The 20219-nt window shown below is 43.7% G+C and overlaps 2 long non-coding RNA genes across 2 annotated transcripts; one reads left to right on the top strand and one right to left on the bottom strand.

The window, feature by feature from the left end:
* Nucleotides 1-4462: 4462 nt before the first annotated feature.
* LOC310706749 lies at nucleotides 4463-7364 on the top strand. The gene is made up of 2 exons (XR_014526143.1): nucleotides 4463-4674; nucleotides 6860-7364. It is a non-coding gene; the product is annotated as an uncharacterized lncRNA (long non-coding RNA).
* On the bottom strand, nucleotides 6731-17891 carry LOC310706676. The gene is made up of 3 exons (XR_014526048.1): nucleotides 17796-17891; nucleotides 7534-7696; nucleotides 6731-6862 (listed from the first exon to the last, which is right to left on the bottom strand). It is a non-coding gene; the product is annotated as an uncharacterized lncRNA (long non-coding RNA).
* Between the last annotated feature and the right edge of the window lie 2328 nt (nucleotides 17892-20219).

A 20219-nucleotide genomic window follows, 5' to 3' on the forward strand; every position in this document is an offset into this window, starting at 1 on the left:
AGCTTTGAAAAATGCAGCCTTCCAAATTCTATTGACATGCCTGTGAGTAATATAGCAGGGGAAACACAATGCAACCTATATTATCATCTAGTGGATGTTATCCAGACTCAGCAAGTTGTGACTTCAGCAAGATTTGCTGAAGAAAACTCTGTTTGTGTGGAGTTGGTGGATGCAGAAATACTGGCAATTGGGAATGCAGGAAGTAAAATACCGAATGTGACAATGGGAGAGAATCTTCCAGGCTACCCTGATCTGTTTCTGTTTTCATTACGCTAAAAGACAGCCAATTTCAGCAAACAATATAGTAGATTTATTCATCTGCAGAAGAGCTAGCCGCGTAGGGGCCTTGAAGGGGTGGAGAAAAGGAAAGCAGAAATGGGAAAAGGCTGATTAAACAAAGCAGTGGGGGAGAACACTCTGGAAGGTTCCTGCACGCAAGTCTGCTGCACTAATGCTTTATGTCACTGCAGAACATTAAACGAGCACTTAAAAAGGTAATTAGCACCTTTTCATTGGACCAGAAATCAAAGGTGTAATTTACCAAAAGTCAGTGAACAATGTAAGAGATCTAATTGAATCATAGTGTACAGCTTAGCCAGGGTGAAAAGTCAGAAGAACATCTTTGGTGTGCTCTGTGGTGGTTACATTAAAGCCACTGTCCTCCTACTACCAGCTTGCTCTAATCCCAACCAGAAATGCCATGAGTGTATTCATGAAGATAGCTGGCCCAGCCATGAACCTGGAGTGTTATTCTATCATTGATTCTGTAATTGGGGGGTTTTCTACAGTCTGCAGCTGAACCCCTAATTTCATGGGCAAAATTTAGTTACCTAATGGTGCTTAGCACATCACGGAGGCTTAACAGATGTTAAACATCAGCCGTAGCACCTATGCATTTTGCCTTCCTGAACTGCCCATAAGTGTCTCCTTACTTCCCCCTTCTATCAAGGAAAACAGCTGTTATTCCAGGTGGAATAAACTAAGTGGAGGCTGTGGAGGGATCCTCACTTTAGGGATGGGGCAGGAAATGCAGACAGGAATTGGACCGCACACTCCACTTTAAAAACTGTCACGATTGTTTTAAAAAATAATAATACAATAATAATAATTTATTATTTGTACCCCGCCCATCTGGCTGGGTTTCTCCAGTCACTCTGGGCGGCTTCCAACAAAGATTAAAAATCCTTCCACTCTTGCTGCCACTCCTCATTATTGCTAGTCTCCTTCCTCCTCTCTCCATGTACCCCACAGACAGGCAAAGGTGCAGTCACAGCCCCAAGAGCAAAGGAAGGAACAAAGATGGGAGGAGGGGAATGCAACATGGCCTTCACTATTAGCTTGCCACCTTACTCCAATGACATCCCTCACTCCTCCTCTTTTCTACCTGCAAGCCAGCTCTGTAAACACCAGCTGATCCAGCAGCAAAGAGAGCGGGACAGCTCTGATAGCAGCAATGCGGCAAAGAGCCCTAGTGCTACCTCTCCTCTCCCCGCTTTTTTAAAAAAGCACAAATAAGTGATTGCTGTGCTAAGCCTCCATTCATTTCCACTGAAACGTCATCTACTGGACAAATGTGGGAGTGGCAACAATACCAAAAGTCATCACATTGCTGTGATACCCTAGCACTGTTGCACAACAAAAGTGAGATTTTTTAAAAATGGAACATTTGGCTGTGGTTGAGGGGGAACTACAGACCACACAGAGATTGCAAGAGATGCCGTGTGACCATCGAGAAAGATTTGAGGGCACAAATCTAAAAGCGGAAGCGTGTATGACCATCTCAATATCCTCAAGAGCATAAATTGCCCCAAATGCACATTAAAAGTCTTGTCTAAAAGGACACCAAGTTGCCCCATCCTATTGTCCTTTCCAGCCATTTGAATTTAGATTGTAAGCTCCTTGGAGCAGTGACCTAGCATTTGCTGAAGTTACTCTACATAATGTACTATATATCATTACTACAGCTATTACATTTACTAAAAACATAATATTAATAAAAATAATAGATGACTGGCTATGTATGGCCTGTTAGCCATGGCGGGGGGGTCTGCAACTCAGGGTCCATGAGGTGACTTGAGCTAGTTGCTAGAATTTAATGTGCAGCAAGCAGAAAGCACTGTTCTCTTGTTCAGACTAGGGCTGCATAGACACATTTAAAGCATACGGTTTCCCCCAAAGAATCCTGGGAACCATAATTTTTAAGGGTACTAGGATTTGTAGCTCTTTCTGGGTGAACTACAGTTCCCAGGATTCTTTGGGGTAAATCATGTGCTTTAAATGTATGGTGTGTGTGCGGCCAAAGGCAGAACATTAGACTCCTAGTGTTTATATTATAGTCCAAGCCAGAGGGGTCATACTTCCTGCCAATCACTTCGAGGAGGGGCACTATTGTACACCCCTAGTCTTTTCTGTATTCAAAGTGGGTTCTTAGTACAGACTTTTCATAGTAACTCACAGCCTTAGACACTTCAAGCCCCAGAGTCCCTGACAGTAACCTTATCAGAAAATATTGGTAGACCTAATCCACTTGAAGGACTTTGACAAAATTGCAGATTCCCTCTTGTGTAGCAGATCGCTTTAGATAAAAGTTGGATTCCACCCAAAGGCAAGCATTTATTCCCTTATTATTTCATAACTGTGGTAGATTTTACAAGTACCAAATGATAATGGCTGTTCAGTTGATCTTTACAGATGATATGGAAGTAATGGCTGATGGTGAGGAAGATTCAGTTTGGATGATTAATGTCTGTGGCCTCAAACTAAATAAAGACCAAGGCCACGTAAGTGAATCATATGAAGGGAGAAAAAGGATGAAAATTCTGAAAGCAAGGAAACAAGTTTCCTCTGTTTAAACTGTTAAAGGGCCTCTTCTCCATATTTCCTTTGTTCCATTTCACCTCTGGTCAATTTTTTTTTTTTTTTTGCGGGTCTCTGAAATAACATGAAAACCTGTTTACAAGGGGCAGAATAGTCCAATATAAAGACAGCAAAAAAATGCAAACTAAAATCATGTGTGTGTGTGTGTGTGAGAGAGAGAGAGAGAGAGAGAGAACAATCACATTAGCATAGAATCATAGAATTGTAGGCCTGGAAAGGACTAGAGGGTCATCTAGAATCATAGAATCATAGAGTTGGAAGGGACCCCAAGGGTCATCTAGTCCAACCACCTGCAATGCAGGAATCTCAGCTAAAGCATCCTTGACAGATGGCCACCCCACTTCTCACTTTTTTCCAGGGTGACTAGGAACCCTTAATGGATTCAGTCAGTTAACCAGCTTTCTTTCTTTCTTTTTCTTATATTTTTTATTAGTTTTTCAACATACCATTTTCAACAATAATTAAACATACTTTCATATCTTATACCATTTTTTTTACTTCCATCAATCACATCTGAAAATTTTCCAATCTATTCACTTAATATACATTTCTTACTTCTACTATTACATTTAAATCTCACAACTAATATCTCTATTCTTTCTCTACTTTGCAATGCTTCATACATTTCTCCTTACAAAACTTCTTGTAGTCCTACTAGCATAATTTGTTGATTACAGTTGCTCTTCAAATAGTTCGTATATTTCTTCCAGTCTTCGGTGAATCTCTGGTCCCGCAGGTTTTGAATCCTTCCTGTCATTTTATCTAATTCTGCGTAGTCCATTTATTTTGTCTGCCATTCTTCTTTCGCCGAACGCTTACCTCTTTCAACACACATTTTACCAGCTCCCTCGCGAGAATATCATGGGGGATTTGTCAAAAGCCTTACTGAAATCAAGATACACTATGTCCACAGCATTTTCCTGATCCACCAACTTTGCAATTCTATCAAAAAAAGAAATCAGATTGGTCTGGCATGACTTATTTTTGAGAAACCCATGCTGGCTCTTAGTAATCACGGCATCCTTTTCTAAATGCTCACAGGCTGACTGTTTAATTATCTGTTCTAGGACCTTCCTTGGACACAACCCCCTGCAACGCAGGAATCTTTCAGCCAATGTGGGGCTTGAATCCACAACCCTGAGATTAAGAATCTCATGCTCTACCAACTGAGCCATAATGAAAGGTAAAGGGACCCCTGACCATTAGGTCCAGTCGTGAACGACTCGGGTTGCGGTGCTCATCTCGCTTTATTGGCCGAGGGAGCCAGTGTACAGCTTCCGGGTCATGTGGCCAGCATGACTAAGCCGCTTCTGGCGAACCAGAGCAGTGCACGGAAACGCCGTTTACCTTCCCGCCAGAGTGGTACCTATTTATCTACTTGCACTGTGACATGCTTTCGAACTGCTAGGTTGGCAGGAGCTGAGACTGAGCAACGGGAGCTCACCCCGTCGCGGGGATTCGAACCACTGACCTTCTGATTGGCAAATCCTTGGCTCTGTGGTTTAACCCACAGTGCCACCCACTTCCCTGAGCCATAATTACAGCATGCTAAAAGTTGCAAAGTCTATCTAGCCTGCTGAAAAAAGTTTTTCCCCCATCTGCAGTCGTCAACATGGACTTGTAAAAAGCCTTCTGATATCATTTCCCAGGCTCTGGGAAGGGGCAGGACCAGATTCCACTTCCTGTTAGCTCAAAGCCTAGCCTTTTCCCTTTCCACCATTTGGAAAGAGGCCTCAGCAGCCAGCCTGCCAGCTATGAATGCCTCACTCTTCAACGCGATCCTATGCCTGTCAGCTTGTAAGTAAGTCTGTCTACAGCATTCAGTGAGTTTTATTCTCAGATAAGTGTGCACAGAATTGCAGCCACCGTTAGTTGAACAGCTGGCAGCATGGAGGAGCAACCAGGGGAACAGGGAAAACAACAGTCCCACTTTCAGAACACCCTTCCTCTGGGGGAAACAAAACCCTATCATCTCTCTCTCTCTCTCTAGCCTATTTAGCATGTATAAATATTTATTTATTAAACCATACATATGGAGTGGAGCTGACTGGATGTGAAGCGTGGGTGACAGAAATGGAAGAAGGGAAATCGGGCTCAAAATGTGCTGTTAAAGGTGAATGGGTTCCTTGATGAATTTTACACAAACTACACAGATTTATTAGCACAAGCCTTAACCGACTTACAGTGTGATCCTGCACATGTCTGCTCATTGGGTGATTACCACAGGACTTACTCCCTGGTGTATAGGAATGTGTCCATGTTCAACTTAATACTCTTGCAAGGTACCGTACCAGACACCGGCTCAGATGTGGACATTTATGTCTTTGTTACTTATTGACTTTTACAGACTCAAAGAACTGTAGAATTGGAAGGGACCATAAGAATCATCTAGTCCAACCCCCTGCAATGCAGGAATATTTTACCCAAAGTGGGGCTTGAAGCAACGACTCTGAGACAAATAGGAGTCTGAGCTATCCCTCCTTCCTCCCAAAGAAGCCCAAAGTGTGGCAAACACCAAAAAGTTAATACAATTTTAAAAAGCTCAGATGCTGCCGATATAAAGTAGCCATCAAAAGCCTGGGGATTGTTTCTTTTGAAAAATGTCTTTAGCAGGCCCCTACACTTGACGGAACTAGGGACTAGGGAAATGTTCCAGAGTTGGGATGCCATGACAGAGGAGGTCCTCATTGCCATGTGGCTAACCTCAGGTGCCAAGGATTATTGGGAGTGGAATACAATGGCTGTTCTTTGAAAATATTGTTACATGCCATCCCAGTCTCCAGGTGGTGTGAGGTTCCAAAGTAACCAAGGCCCTTACCCAGGGTTTGTGTTTCCTTTGGAAATAAGGCACAGAGGAGACTGTGGTGTCTTTATGATATATGGTTTATATGCACATATATCCAACTTGAGCCAATGATGGAGGGGCTCACAGCATTACACTCGAGGAGGTTCTTGCTTTTCCCATGGCCTCAGTGTTGGGGAAATCAGCCATGGCCCTATGTCTCCTTGCTCAACTTGCTGCGTTTAACGGACTGCCATTTTTCCACTCTAGCTTACAGCATCCTCAATAGCAATCCTAAAAACAACTGCCCTCATTCCAAGTCTAAAACTCCTTCAAAGACTTTTGTCTTTGTAACTTTGTAACTAATTCTGAGTTGAGAGAGGGACTCCGTCCATTTGCCCTCAGGCATAGAGCCACACATGAGAAGCAGGGTCCAGGAATTAGAAGGGGAGTCCTGGTACCCCACAAACTCATAACAGTATTAAAAAAAACAGGAGCAATTTGGATTCGTCTCTTGCATTGATTGAACGCATGGGTTTGAAGGACACAACCTTTGAACAGACATGCTATATACATGAACTTCCACAGTTTATGTCATTAGAAGAAAACAGTGCAGTCTGCCCTCCCCCGGGCATATCCTCCATCATAATACATTTTAATTTCTTGAGCACCGGTTTGAGACTTTGCCTCTGATTTTACCGTTCCAGTGTTACTTGCTGTTATTTTGTTTTCTGATGTTTAGTATTAGCAGGATTTTTTCTAGTTAGAAATTGTGGTCATTAAAACAAATGTAAGCAGCTTAGGGAATTTGTAATTGCTCAGGCAGGGTATACTATTTCTTAAAGAAACAGATAATAAGCCATCACTAGCAGCTTTTCTAATAATATATCACACATCATACTCTACAAGCTAGGGGTCTTCTTAAGGAAGGAATGTTATATATCTTACTGATGGAATGTGGATTTTGAATGTGAAGAGACTCAGAGACCACAGGCACCTAGAAGACCCACTGCAATCACAGTACTGAATCTGTTGCACAACTGAGTCTGATTTAGTGCTACATAACTCACCTCTTCAGTTACCTGTGCCTCTCATGCAGAAAAGTGGTCCATGCCATAGAAATGGTCCGTTCATTTCTTAAGCAGTCATCACCTGTTCATCATAAATCATTCTACTTATCTTTCTCCCAATTTGTCACAGAACCTGTCAACAACCAGCGTAGCATGAATGCTGCAACTTCTTTCCGAGGGCTCTTCACAATTATTTATCTTGATGACGTAAGTGCCTGGTACTGCCTGCACCAGATGTTGGAACTCGGAAGACATGGAGAACCTTTTTCCAGAAGCAGGATTTGAACAAAAGGTCTGATTTAGCAAGAAGAAACAGATTCACCATCAACACTAGGACCCAAGCATTGGATAGTTTATCTTTCTCTCTGGGCACATCCTTAGTTGCAAACCCCTTCACCATGATGGAAATATGGAGGCTGAACTGTGATGAAAGTTGTTTATATTATCTTATTTCCCCACATGCACAAGCTGTCTAGGGTCACTACCAGACAGTCAGAATTTTGCAGGAAATATTCGAGCACTATCCTGGGAATTTAGATTTGCACAATTAAAGTGGATGAAAGTGCTCTGTCTCCCTTGGGCAACAAATCTACTTTTTACTTATTTTTTTAAATAAACTTTTTATGATTGCAAAAGTGCTGGCAAAATGTTCTGAAAAATGTGGAATGAATGAATGTTTAATGGGGAGACATATAAATGCCATGCAAGCAAATCAGAATTGATGCAGGATGAATGCTCATCGCCATATAACATCTCCGCAAACAAATCTGAATGAATTCTCAGTGAAGATGAGACATAGTTTACCCTCCGTATAAGCTCTGTGCAAGCAAATCAGGATGAATGCTCAATAAACAGGTCATCTGAAGGAGCCTCAGATCTTGGAAGAACTTGTAAGATTTGCTGGAGCCACTCAGAAGTGATATAACAAGACAACAAACAATATTCAGAACAGCTAGCTGTTGGTTGTCTGGAAGAGAGAGAGCGAGAGAGGAAGAACAACTTTCAAGGACCCCTTAGAATTTGTAGCTGAAGAGGCAAGAAGAAGGGCACACCCCTAGATGTCCCTATACTAACCTTCTGGAATAGTTCAGAACAATATTTTAAAAGACTAAATTGTTCCTGTGTCCCCAGTTTAACAGTCACCTTGGGCAAAAGCTGTTGGAAAATTCAGAAATGCATCAGATTGTTTCATGATGCATCTCTAGCTTATCTTGGTGGTGGTTATGCAAGAGAAGGTTCCTTGCTTTCATGTGCTTGCTAAATTGTTTCATGAGCACTCAAATGGCACATGCATTGAGCAGAATAGTAAACCATGAGAAAAAAAAAAATTTGCTACAAAGGCTACAGAAAACATTTCTAAGGGCGTGAAATGATCTGACTGGTCATCACTTGTAGGATTGTGATACTGTTGCTCATTCCACTTCCATACAATGACTCCAGGGCCAGTTGGACAAACTTGTGCAGGGAATAGGACATAGCCTTCCATAGGAGTCAGCTACTAGGGGTGGGGGGCTTCAGCCCTCACAATAAAATATTTGAGTGAGCCGGCCCCCCACAAAGTTGATGGGCATTCCCATTCTAATAGTGTGTGTTCACTGCATCATGTGATTGATTATGTGGGGCAGGGCTGACCTGGGCACCTACAATATTTTATTCAAGTTGGTTCCCCTGTATACTTCCATTTCAGCCCTACCCCAGTTGCTGAATCATTTATTATTCCATAAAGAAAATCAGAAACAGCATGTGGGAAAGGGAGCAGAAATCAAGAATGGAGGCTTGTGTGGTTTAGGGAGGTTCAGTTGAGGATCGGGCCCTCAACTCCCCAAATCTTTCAAACAGACACCTCCTCTTCTAATTCTTCAACTGAAATCCATTGCATAAACTTTCAAAAGCAAGAAAGGCCCTGTTGGATCATGTAGCATCCTGCTCACATAGCAGCCAACCAGAAGCCTGCAAGCAGGACAGGAGCATAGTGGCCCTCCTGCAAAATAGAAAATGCAGGAATCTTAGGAAATGATTTCAGAGCTTGTCTGCTTCTGAGTTCATCCTGGTTCCATGGCACAAGTAAACTCCAGATCTTCTGAATGCATACATATTGCAGAAAGACTGGTTAATCCCTTAAAGCTAATCATTTCCTTCTTTTGTTTATGGAAAACATTTGAAGACATTTTGTCCCTAATTCTCTGTGGAGGACTTCTGTTCCTGATTTTAGAGGCACACAGCATGAGAGAGGTATCGGGAATAGTGCAAGCCAGAGCAGTGTCATCACCCTGTGTGAAATGCGAAGCCGGTTTTAAATTGGGCAGGAAAGGGAGAGGAAGCCAAGCAGCAGTGGAAGCAGACAGAGGCCAAGTCAGACCTGGAGCCCAAGCGTGCTCTGCAGAGCTTGGTTTTCATTCCCTATCAGGAAAAGTCGAAAGAAAACAGCTGACTATGGAGTAAAATCAGAATTGGCTGGGCCGCTTTGGTAGATCCTTAGCAGGAAGGATCCTTCCACCATGCCTATGGCTGTTCTTTATGCAGCTTACCTCCTCTGCGCTTCAATTTAAGGTTCCTAGAATTGCCAGCCAGCAGGTCAAGGGGGATAAACTTTCACCAGAAAGAGAGGGCAAGATCTCAGCTGAGGCTAGTCATACAGCTTTCCTTAGCAGCAGCAAGAGTTTCCAAGAGAGTCTTCCAGAGACGGCAGATGAAAAGAGGCCATTGTGTGTGGCTTTTTCTATGAAGAGCAGAAACTCGCCGGAGATTTGGGGCTCAGTGAATTTGAAATTTTCTTAAACTGTGAAACACGAGTCCTTTAATTTTTCAGGAATGCTTCAAGGGGGCAACAAATCAGCTCTACAGGATTCTCAGTTAACCATAAATCATTTTCTTAGCGTGCAATGAAGGCCAGTGTCTGCTCCTTACCCTGAGCTGCAACCAAAGTAACACATGTTGCATACAAAAGGATTGTAACAAAACTCAGGTGATTCCAAACCACTCCACAATGCAAAAAGCATTGATGTGGCCTTACTTCAGGGTTCTTGCACATTTTGCAGTCCATTGTACAGAGTTAACTTGGAATTTTAATACAGACATCCTGCTTTTCAGAATTGTGAGAGCAGAAGAACTCCTACCTTGGCCGTATTCTGTTAGATTTTCAGAGATTGCACTGCAGGACAAAATCACTATACTATCAGGCAAACAAACTATATAGAGAGATAGTATCATTCTTTCTGTCCATTGTGTGGGAGACAGCAGAGGACGCAACAAATAAAACATCAACTGTGAAACACCACGACAGGCTCAAGCTAAGTGGGATGCTTTCACCACAATAACTATATCCATTAGCCTGCATTTTTCATCTATATACCAGCAATCAGAAATGCTAGCAGCCAGGTCATTGTACAGAAAGAAATGGAAATTGGAAAACTGGAAAGGTGGCCTCACAGGAAAGTAGGGAAGAACACAGATTAGAGTAGGATGAATTCTGAAAAAGGAGCCTGCCCAAATCAAAGCAGTGGTTTGTTCAATTGGACATTGAAAGCTGCAGTCCTAGGGATACTTGACTGGGAATGTTGTTGGTGTTTAGTAGACCCCTTTAAATGCAGTGAGATTTACTGCCATGTAAACATGCATCAGACTGCACTGTAAAAATAATGCAATGTAGAAAATTTGAAACAGGTTGCCTGTGTTTTGCAACACAGTAAATTTGTCAGTTCATACTTCATTTCAAATGTGGAAAGGACGTCTTTTCACCCAGAGGTGCTTGCTATCTGCATGCATTGAAAAGCTGTGATGGAGAGAGCCTGGGGCTGCTGACACTGTTCCTAGAACCTTCCTTTTAAGCATCATCATATGTATCAAGTAGAAATGTCAAGTTGTTAGAATTCCAGCAACGAATACTATATGACCCAATAGTCTTGGTGTGAATATTGTTATTGACTCTTTACTTCTCTGAATAGCAAGAAGACCAAGCGTACCACATGTTTTAGTTTCCTTTGGATGAGAGAGCACTGGGGACTTGTGTTGTCTTTAGAATATCTGTATACAGTGGTACCTTGCTTTAAGAGCAGCTTAGTTTATGAACAGCTTGGATGAAGAATGCTGCAAACCTGGAAGTAGGTGTTTTGGGTTGTGAACTTTGCCTTGGAATAAGAACAAGTTTGGCTTCCTGTTGAGTGTAAATTGAGTCCCCCACTGCTATGGGAAAGCACGCCTTGGTTTAAGAACACTTTGGTTTAAGAACAGACTTCTGGAACGGATTAAGTTCATAAACCAAGATACCACTGTATATGTGTGTGTGTGTACATGTGTGCAGTTGTGCATTTATTTACTAGCATCAACTGCTGGTTTTTAAGCAGAAATTGGATGGTCATCTGTTCCGTATGATCTAGCTGAGATTCCTGCATTGCAGGGGGTTGGATAATAATAATAATAATAATAATAATAATAATAATAATAATAATTTATTATTTGTACCCCACCCATCTGGCTGGGTTTCCCCAGCCACTCTGGGTGGCTTCCATAGAAACCAAAAATACACTAAAATATCACAGATTAAAAACTTCCCTGAACATGGCTGCCTTAAGATGTCTTCTGAATGTCAGGTAGTTATTTATCGCTTTGACATCTGATGGGAGGGCGTTCCACAGGGCGGGCGCCACTACCGAGAAGGCCCTCTGCCTGGTTCCCTGTAGCTTTGCTTCTCGCAATAAGGGAATCGCCAGAAGGCCCTCGGCGCTGGACCTCAGCGTCCGGGCAGAATGATGGGGGTGGAGACGCTCCTTCAGGTATACTGGGCTGAGGCCGTTTAGGGCTTTAAAGGTCAACACCAGCACTTTGAATTGTGCTCGGAAACATACTGGGAGCCAATGTAGGTCTTTCAAGACCGGTGTTATGTGGTCTCGGTGGCCGCCCCCAGTCACCAGTCTAGCTGCCGCATTCTGGATTAGTTGTAGTTTCCGAGTCACCTTCAAAGGTAGCCCCACGTAGAGCGCATTGCAGTAGTCCAAGTGGGAAATAACTAGAGCATGCACCACTCTGGCGAGACAGTCTGCGGGCAGGTAGGGTCTCAGCCTGCGTACCAGGTGGAGTTGGTAGACAGCTGCCCTGGATACAGAATTGACCTGCGCCTCCATGGACAGCTGTGAGTCCAAAATGACTCCCAGGCTGCGCACCTGGTCCTTCAGGGGCACCGTTACCCTATTCAGAACCAGGGAGTCCTCCACACCAGCCCGCCCCCTGTCCCCCAAAAACAGTACTTCTGTCTTGTCAGGATTCAACTTCAATCCATTAGCCGCCATCCATCCTCCAACTGCCTCCAGGCACTCACACAGGACCTTCACCGCCTTCACTGGTTCTGATTTGAAAGAGAGGTAGAGCTGGGTATCATCTGCATATTGATGGACACCCAGTCCAAACCCCCTGATGATCTTTCCCAGCGGCTTCATATAGATGTTAAAAAGCATGGGGAAGAGGACGGAACCCTGAGGCACCCGACAAGTGAGGGCCCAGGGGTCTGAACACTCATCCCCCACCACCACTTTCTGAACACGGCCCAGGAGGAAGGAGTGAAACCACTGTATAACAGTGCCCCCAGCTCCCAGCCCCTCTAGATGGTCCAGAAGAATGTTATGGTCAATTGTATCAAAGGCCGCTGAGAGATCCAGCAGAACTAGGAAACAACTCTCACCTTTGTCCCTAGCTCGCCGGAGATCATTAACCAGCGCGACCAAGGCAGTTTCAGTCCCATGATGAGGCCTGAATCCCGATTATAAGGGATCCAAATGGTCCGCATCCTCCAGGCGTGCCTGGAGTTGTTCAGCAACCACGCGCTCAATCACCTTGCCCAAGAATGGAAGATTTGAGACTGGGCGATAGTTGGCCATACTGGCCGGGTCTAAAGATGGTTTTTTAAGAAGCGGTTTAATGACCGCCTCTTTCAGCGGATCTGGGAATGTTCCCTCACAGAGGGAAGCATTCACCACCCCGCAGAGCCCATTGCCCAGCCCTTCCCAGCTTGCTTTTATTAGCCAGGATGGGCAAGGATCAAGGAGACAGGTGGTTGGTTTCACGCGTCCAAGCAGAATGTCCACATCCTTGGGGGTAACAGATTGAAATTGATTCCATGCAACTTGACCAGACAGAGCTCTAGCACTCTCCCGCCCCAGCCCTGCTCCCACGGTGGTATCTAGCTCCTTCCGAATATGAGTGATTTTATCTGCAAAAAACTTTGCAAAATCGTTGCAGGAGATCTTGGGGTCTTTACAAGGCCCCGGTGGTAAAGGTGGTTCCGTTAAATTGCGAACCACCTGAAAGAGTCTCCTGCTACTATTTTCTGCAGATGCAATAGAGGAGGTGAAGAAAGTCTTCTTCGCCGTCGCTATCACCACTTGGTAGGCTCGACGTTGAGCTCTAACCTGTGTCTGGTCAGATTCGGAGTGAGTTTTCTGCCACCGACGCTCTAGCCGTCTCAGCGATTGTTTCATTGCCCTCAGCTCCGAAGAAAACCACGGGGCTGTCCGGGCTCCATGCAATCGGAGAGAGCGCTTCAGAGCCAGACAGTCGATAGCCCTGGTTAACTCCGCATTCCAGCGGGCCACCAGGGAATCAGCTGAAAGGCCATCAGCATGGGATAAAGCCACTCTCTGGAAACCATTTGGATCCATTAAGTGGCGGGGGCGGACCATCCGAATTGGTCCCACCTCCCTGCAGAGGGGAAGGGTCGCGGAGGAGTCCAGTTGCACCAGGAAGTGATCTGACCATGGCACTTCTTTTGTTTCACTTTTTCTTAGTGTCAGATCACCCACGTCACTAGAGGTGAACACCAGGTCTAAGGCATGTCCATGACTATGAGTTGGGCCAAACTTATTCAGGGACAGCCCCATGGAGGCCATGCTTTCCACAAAGTCCCGAGCAGCCCCTTGTAAGGTCGTGTCGGCATGGATGTTAAAATCCCCTAGAAGAAGAAGAAGAAGAGTTTGGATTTGATATCCCGCCTTTCACTCCCCTTCAGGAGTCTCAAAGCGGCTAACATTCTCCTTTCCCTTCCTCCCCCACAACAAACACTCTGTGAGGTGAGTGGGGCTGAGAGACTTCAAAGAAGTGTGACTGGCCCAAGGTCACCCAGCAGCTGCATGTGGAGGAGCGGAGACACGAACCCGGTTTCCCAGATTACGTGACTACCGCTCTTAACCACTACACCACACTGGACAACCAAACTAGGTGTCTCCAGGAGAAAATCCGCCATGACCTGAAGCAGCTCAGACAGGGAATCCTTGGTGCAGCAGGGAGGTCAGTACACCAAAAGGAATCCTGTACTGCCCCTATTGCCCAACTTCCAGAACATGCACTCAGAAAACTGGATCTTCCCAGTAGGACGCCTGGTGCAAGCTAGTGACTTCCTAAAAATCACTACAACCCCCCCCCTCCCCGCCCACATGACCTGGGTTGCTGTGCGTAAGAGAAACCTGGTGGGCAAGCAGCGGCAAGGACAGGCCCATCTGCTTCCTCCAACCAGGTCTCTGTCACACATGCCAGGTCTAGATGACCCTCGGGGTCCCTTCCACAAGAATGCAAATTTATTATAACGGCAGATAAATAGAATATCTTGTAGGAACCCACCCACAAAAACCTATGCTTCTTTGGGAGGAGGGGTGGGATATAAATTTAATAAATAAAGAATTAAAAGATGGCAGGAGTCTTTAGTACGTGCCAGAAAAAAAGGCTGCATACACATCATGCCTTTAAAGCACATCCCCCAAAGAATCTTGGATACAGTAGTTTTTTACGGGTGCTGGGAAATGTAGCTCTGTGAGGGATAAACAACAGTTCCCATGATTATTTTAGGATGTGTTTGTTTTCAATGTCCTTTAAATGTACAATATGTACGCAGCCAAGGTTGGTATCTAAGGGGAAAATAACCTGAGGTTGTAGCTTTGCCTTCTTTGGAATGGCTATTTGGGAAGGTATTCTGTTGATTTTGATTTTGGTTGATTTCTGAATCACACTCTTTGTTGATTTGTGCTCAGAGTTTGAGCTTATATATTTTACCACAATACATAAGCATTATTAATCCAATAAGACTCAGAGCCTAGCTGGATCCACGTGACAATGCTATCTCGTATAACTCCAAAATATTTCCCCTCATCCCCGGAGGGTTATGTCCACACTTCATGCCACAGAAGACTCTCTGCACCATATGGATGTCTATAATTCCTGTCCATAGAAGTTTTTACTCAGAAAAAAACTTAACAAAGCTAAAATGCAAAACATAGCCAGCTGTAACATCCGGCAGAGTGAGGTAATTCTCCTCAAGCAGCAGATTTTAGGAGACCATTAAAAGGCAGAAAATTTATTGTTACATAACAAATAAATATAACAAATATAACAATAAAATTATTTGGTAAATTTGTTAAATTTCTGGGTTGGGGAATCCACAGCTCTCCAGATACTGGGCTCCAACTCCCATCAGCCCCAGCCAACAGGGCCTGAGGTCAGAGATGATGAGAGCTGTAGTCCAACATCTGGAGGGCTACAGGTTCCCCATCACTGAAACAGAAAGACAAGGCAAACAAGAAATAAGATGGGTTTAAAAATTTAAAGAATAGAAGGGACTTTCAAAAATCCTCAAGCTTGAACCAAGTGTTTGCTTCAGGTGGTCACTTCACAACTTTAACTTTTTGATCTGTGACTTGTTTCACTTCTTGAATCATCTCCGAGTATGCCTTTAGTCCTTTCCCTCAGAACTGTGACATCCAGTGCTATTTTTCTAGAAGAATAAATGCCGGCACTCACTGTGAACACCTCCCTCATTCTCTTTGAATGGTAATGGTGCCCACCTGATAGGTGCCAGAACTGAGTTCCAGCAAGTTCCAGCTGTAAAAAAATCTTGTTACATCCCATTACCTATGAAAGAACAGAAGGGTTTTGCTTAGATTTTAGCCTTCTGCATTCGGTGAGGGCCTAAATTCACCTCATGCAGTTGTGCTTTTTGCTTCTTCAAAAACCTCCATATGTATATGTATTATTTATACCAGTGTGCTAAAATAGGCAAACTAAATGCTCTGTGAGTGCCTTACACTCCTTGTCAAAAACTGTGGGGAATATCTGTGAATCCCTGCTTTCTGACCACTGGCTAAATGTTACCAAACTATTGGCATTGTGTCATATTTGAAGACCGACATAGTTCCACTGACATTACAGAAGGGGTGAAGTGTTGTGAAGGTCATTAGAGAGAAAGTGTCCTCTCATTAAATCTGCTATTATGTCATCCTGCAGCAAGAAAAGGCAGCTGTGCAACCAGGCTACCTTCAAATGCTGAGGCTGGAATTGAAAATAAGTTGTCACCAGGGAACCTCAAACACACACTGTCCTCTAGATTGCTTTGGCACATGACTGACAAGTGCACCTTGTTCGGTTGGTCTTATGTATACAGTAAGTCCCCAACTTACGTGGTGGTTACGTCCCGGGGATTGCGCTGAAAGCAAAAATCGTGTACAGTGGTACCTCGGGTTACATACGCTTCAGGTTACAGACTCCACTAACCCAGAAATAGTGCTTCAGGTTAAGAGCTTCAGGATGAGAACAGAAATCGTGCTCCGGCGGCATGGCAGCAGCAGGAGGCCCCCATTAGCTAAAGTGGTGTTTCAGGTTAAGAACAGTTTCAGGTTAAGTACGGACCTCTGGAACAAATTAAGTACTTAACCTGAGGTACCACTGTATAGTCAAAACACACTAGGTTCAATGGTTGGTGGAATAGCCAAAGTCATTTCTCCAAAACCTCACCACTTTTCACTCCACCTTTTTTGGGGAGGGGCACATATGTAAAGCTGAATGCACACAAGTTAAATGCACATACTGAACATTTACTGAACTTAACTAGGCATCGGTTATTTGAACTTGTCTCAGCTCACTACATTCCTGAAACTGCAGGTCCCGGTACAACCTATATCTGACTAGAAATATTAACAAAGTACAGTTCTTAGGATTCTTTGGGGAAATGGGTGAGGTGTACACAGCCAAAATGTTTATCTGAAAAGAATATGAGTTCTGTACAAGATGATTGGATGGGAGCTTATGACTGTGTCAGTCCTAGCTCTGCCATAATTGGGAGCCAGGACCATCTTTAGCCACCAAGAATAGATCCCTGTTCGCTAAGTAAGCAAATCTGAATTAGAGGAGTAGGGGTGGGGGTTATTTAGCCCACTTTCGTCTGATTTCATTGTGTGGCTGGTCTCCCTGCAGTCCCCTGCCCTTCCTTTAGTAGAGCAAGATAGTGGTGGTTATCAAGCTGAAACTCTCCCCAGTGTGCCCCCAAGTCCAAGACCCCACTAAATGTTCCTGACATTGTGAAAAAAATGTGAAAGGGTAATGAACTCAAAGCACTGGCTGCCATTCAACTTACATTTACATTATCCTTTTTGGGAAAACACAGTAACCACCTGATTCATCTATCAGTTCTAAAATCAAAAGTGTTATTTACAAGGTGTGAACCTTAGTAGATAAAATTAATGGAGAAGATTAGTACAGTTAATTGGTAGATTAAGCAACCAAAGTTTTAGTTGATTAATTGGTTGAGGTAGTTTTAATCATCAAGGGCAATTTTTAATCAGTGCGATTATGATTTAAAGACTATTATTTTTGGAAGCCATTTTCTTCCTGTGCTATTGTAATAGAAAATAAATGGGGAAGTAATAAAATGTAGCTTCTGTTTTGTTAAATTATAAGTTACCTTGCATTTCTTTCAATAGCTCAAACCAGAATTAATATTAAAATATGGTAATGTGCACATTTGTTTACACTTAATTGATTGGTTAGACAATCAATAATCAGATAAAAAACTTTTAAATGACTGACAGCCATAATGCTGTATGGTCAAAATGATCAAGTCTGTTTAATATTTCCTCTTTCAAAATGAGTGTTTCCCACTAACAACCAACCCCCCAAAAATGTACTTGGGTGAAACTGCAGGGAAGATTTTCTTATTGACTTAAGAGGGAGTATCCAAATAACGAAAGAATCCTGCTATGCTGCCTATTTCTACACACATGAACTCTCACAGATCTTGGTACACAAATACTCACAGGAATTAACGGTGGATTAGAAAACCAGTGTGCTTAGTCAGAACCTGGCCTGTTAATTCCTTGGTTCTGTCGCAACAGATCTTAGGTTCCCAGTGTAGTCAGAAATGATTTGCCCCTCCATCGCCATAGCAATAAAAGCAGAAGATTCTTTGGGTGTCACAAAGGGAGAGTCAGTGGTTGAATGAGACTTTGAAGCCCTCTCTCTCTAGCTCTCTTAACAGCCATGCCTTCTTCATTACTAGTGTTATATAACTAGTGATTGATACACACACACACACACACACACACACATATACACACACCGTATTTTTCGCTCTATAACACGCACCCAACCATAACATGCATGTAGTTTTTAGAGGAGGAAAACAAGAAAAAAAATATTCTAAACGAAACAGTGGATGTATGATTTTTGTGGTTCATGCTGTGGCCACAGACATGTGATCTGACAGCGAGTTTGGAGTAGCCCAATGCAAAAATCCTGAGGATCCATGTGGATCCATGCTTTGTAACCACGTTTTTGCACCACTGCGGCCCCAGGCAACAGTGGGTGTGTGATTTTTTTGGTGCAAGATGTAGCCATGGACATGCTATGTGATCTGATGGTGAATTTGGGGTGACCCAGGGCAAAAATCCTGAGGATCCATGTGGATCCGTGCTTTGTAACCACGTTTTAAGTGGGGAGGGAAGGAAAAGCACTCAAGAGACAAGGAGCACGCGTGGGGTGGGTGGAGAAGGATGCTGCTAATAATGAAGAAGAGGGGTTTAAGGATAGAAGAAGCACATGTGGGGTGAGTGGAGAAGGATGCTGCTAATAATGAAGAAGAGGGGTTTAAGGATAGAAGAAGCACATGTGGGGTGGGTGGAGAAGGATGCTGCTAATAATGCAGAAGAGGGGTATAAGGGGAGAAAGCTCCTCTCCTCTCCCACTTTGCTCCTTTAAAGCAAGCAGGCTCTGCTTTTCTCCCTCCTCCCCGCTCATCCCCGGTTTAGCAAGCTGAAAAACTTTGCTGCTATGTAGCGAGCTGAGTGGGGAGGAGAGAGGGACAGAGAGCCTGCTTGCTTTAAAGGAGCCAACCGGACAGGAGCCGCTTACACTCATGTAGGCGGCTCGTCTCCTCTCCTGCTTTGCTCCTTTAAAGCAAGCAGGCTCTCTGTCCCTCTCTCCTCCCCACTCAGCGGCTCTTCTCCCGCTTTGCTGTTTCAAAGTGAGCCACGGAGGAGGGAAGGAAGGGGAACCATGGATCCTCTGCTCACGACTGCAGCAGATCTCCCCCCGCCACCCATAGGCATTCCCTCCATAACACGCACAGACATTTCCCCTTACTTTCTAGGAGGAAAAAAGTGAGTGTTATGGTGCAAAAAATACGGTGTGTGTGTGTGTGTGTGTGTGTGTGTGTGTGTGTGTATATAAAATATAAAATAAATGTTCATAAATAGTACGGGGGGCAATCCTGAAACCATTTTGACTCCCCCAAATTGACCTCAAATTTTTCTCTGCAAGGCGGCAGGAAATGGGAAAGCCTCTCCATTGTCTTTTGCTTACCTGTCTTTAGGGCATCGTTGTGTATTAAAAGGCTGAGCCTGTGACCTGGATTCAGGAGTTAAAGTATTTACCATCACAAAAGAATGGCCAGGCTGCCCAAGTAAGCAATCACTGGCCATTGTCAGGTATTCTGGCAGACAGGATTTATGTTGTAGATCACCTCCTTCTGTGATGTATGTATGATGTTTTGGGGGGTGGCCTTGAGCTACAGGGTGGGCAGTTTCAATAGTCTATAAAAGGGCTTGCACACCATGGTTCTGGGTTCCTTCTCCGTCCTGCACGTGGTGAGTGAGGACCCTGTTGCAACAGTTTAATAAAGATCAGGCTTACTAGCTGCTTTGCTTCTCAATATTCACTGGCTGGCCTCTGTTATTTTCTCCTACCAATAGGGAACCCACTTAAGGACTATGCGGGCTCTTGGATACCCCATAAGGGAAAAGGAGCCAATTTTTTCTACATCACTAGGTTGTCTTATAGTGCAATCCTATACCTGTCTACACAGAGGCAAACTCAATTCAATTTAATGGAGCATATGTCCCAACTATATTTGTATAAGATTGCGGCTTTTGTCACTGTTTCTGATTAATGAAAATAGGTTGGTTTGTTGGTTTGTTTTTAAACGTATAAGAGGTTTCTTATCTCTTTTAATATCTGTCTAGGTATTTAGGCAACTGCATCTTACTTTGCAGATGCTCATGGTACCTATGTCCTCCTCAGTATCGGGTCACCTGATTTTCAAGCAACACATTTAGCATCACATAAAGTTCAGCCCACAGTTATACATCTTTTGTTTTCGTTATTGAAACCTGGGGTGTTCTTTTGTAAATGTTTAATTTTCCATAAAAGCAAAATCCATTTATTTTCTGCCTTCATTTCTCTTT

Source organism: Podarcis liolepis (assembly GCF_965112155.1).
Source record: "Podarcis liolepis genome assembly, chromosome: 5".
Taxonomy (NCBI): Eukaryota; Metazoa; Chordata; class Lepidosauria; order Squamata; family Lacertidae; genus Podarcis; species Podarcis liolepis.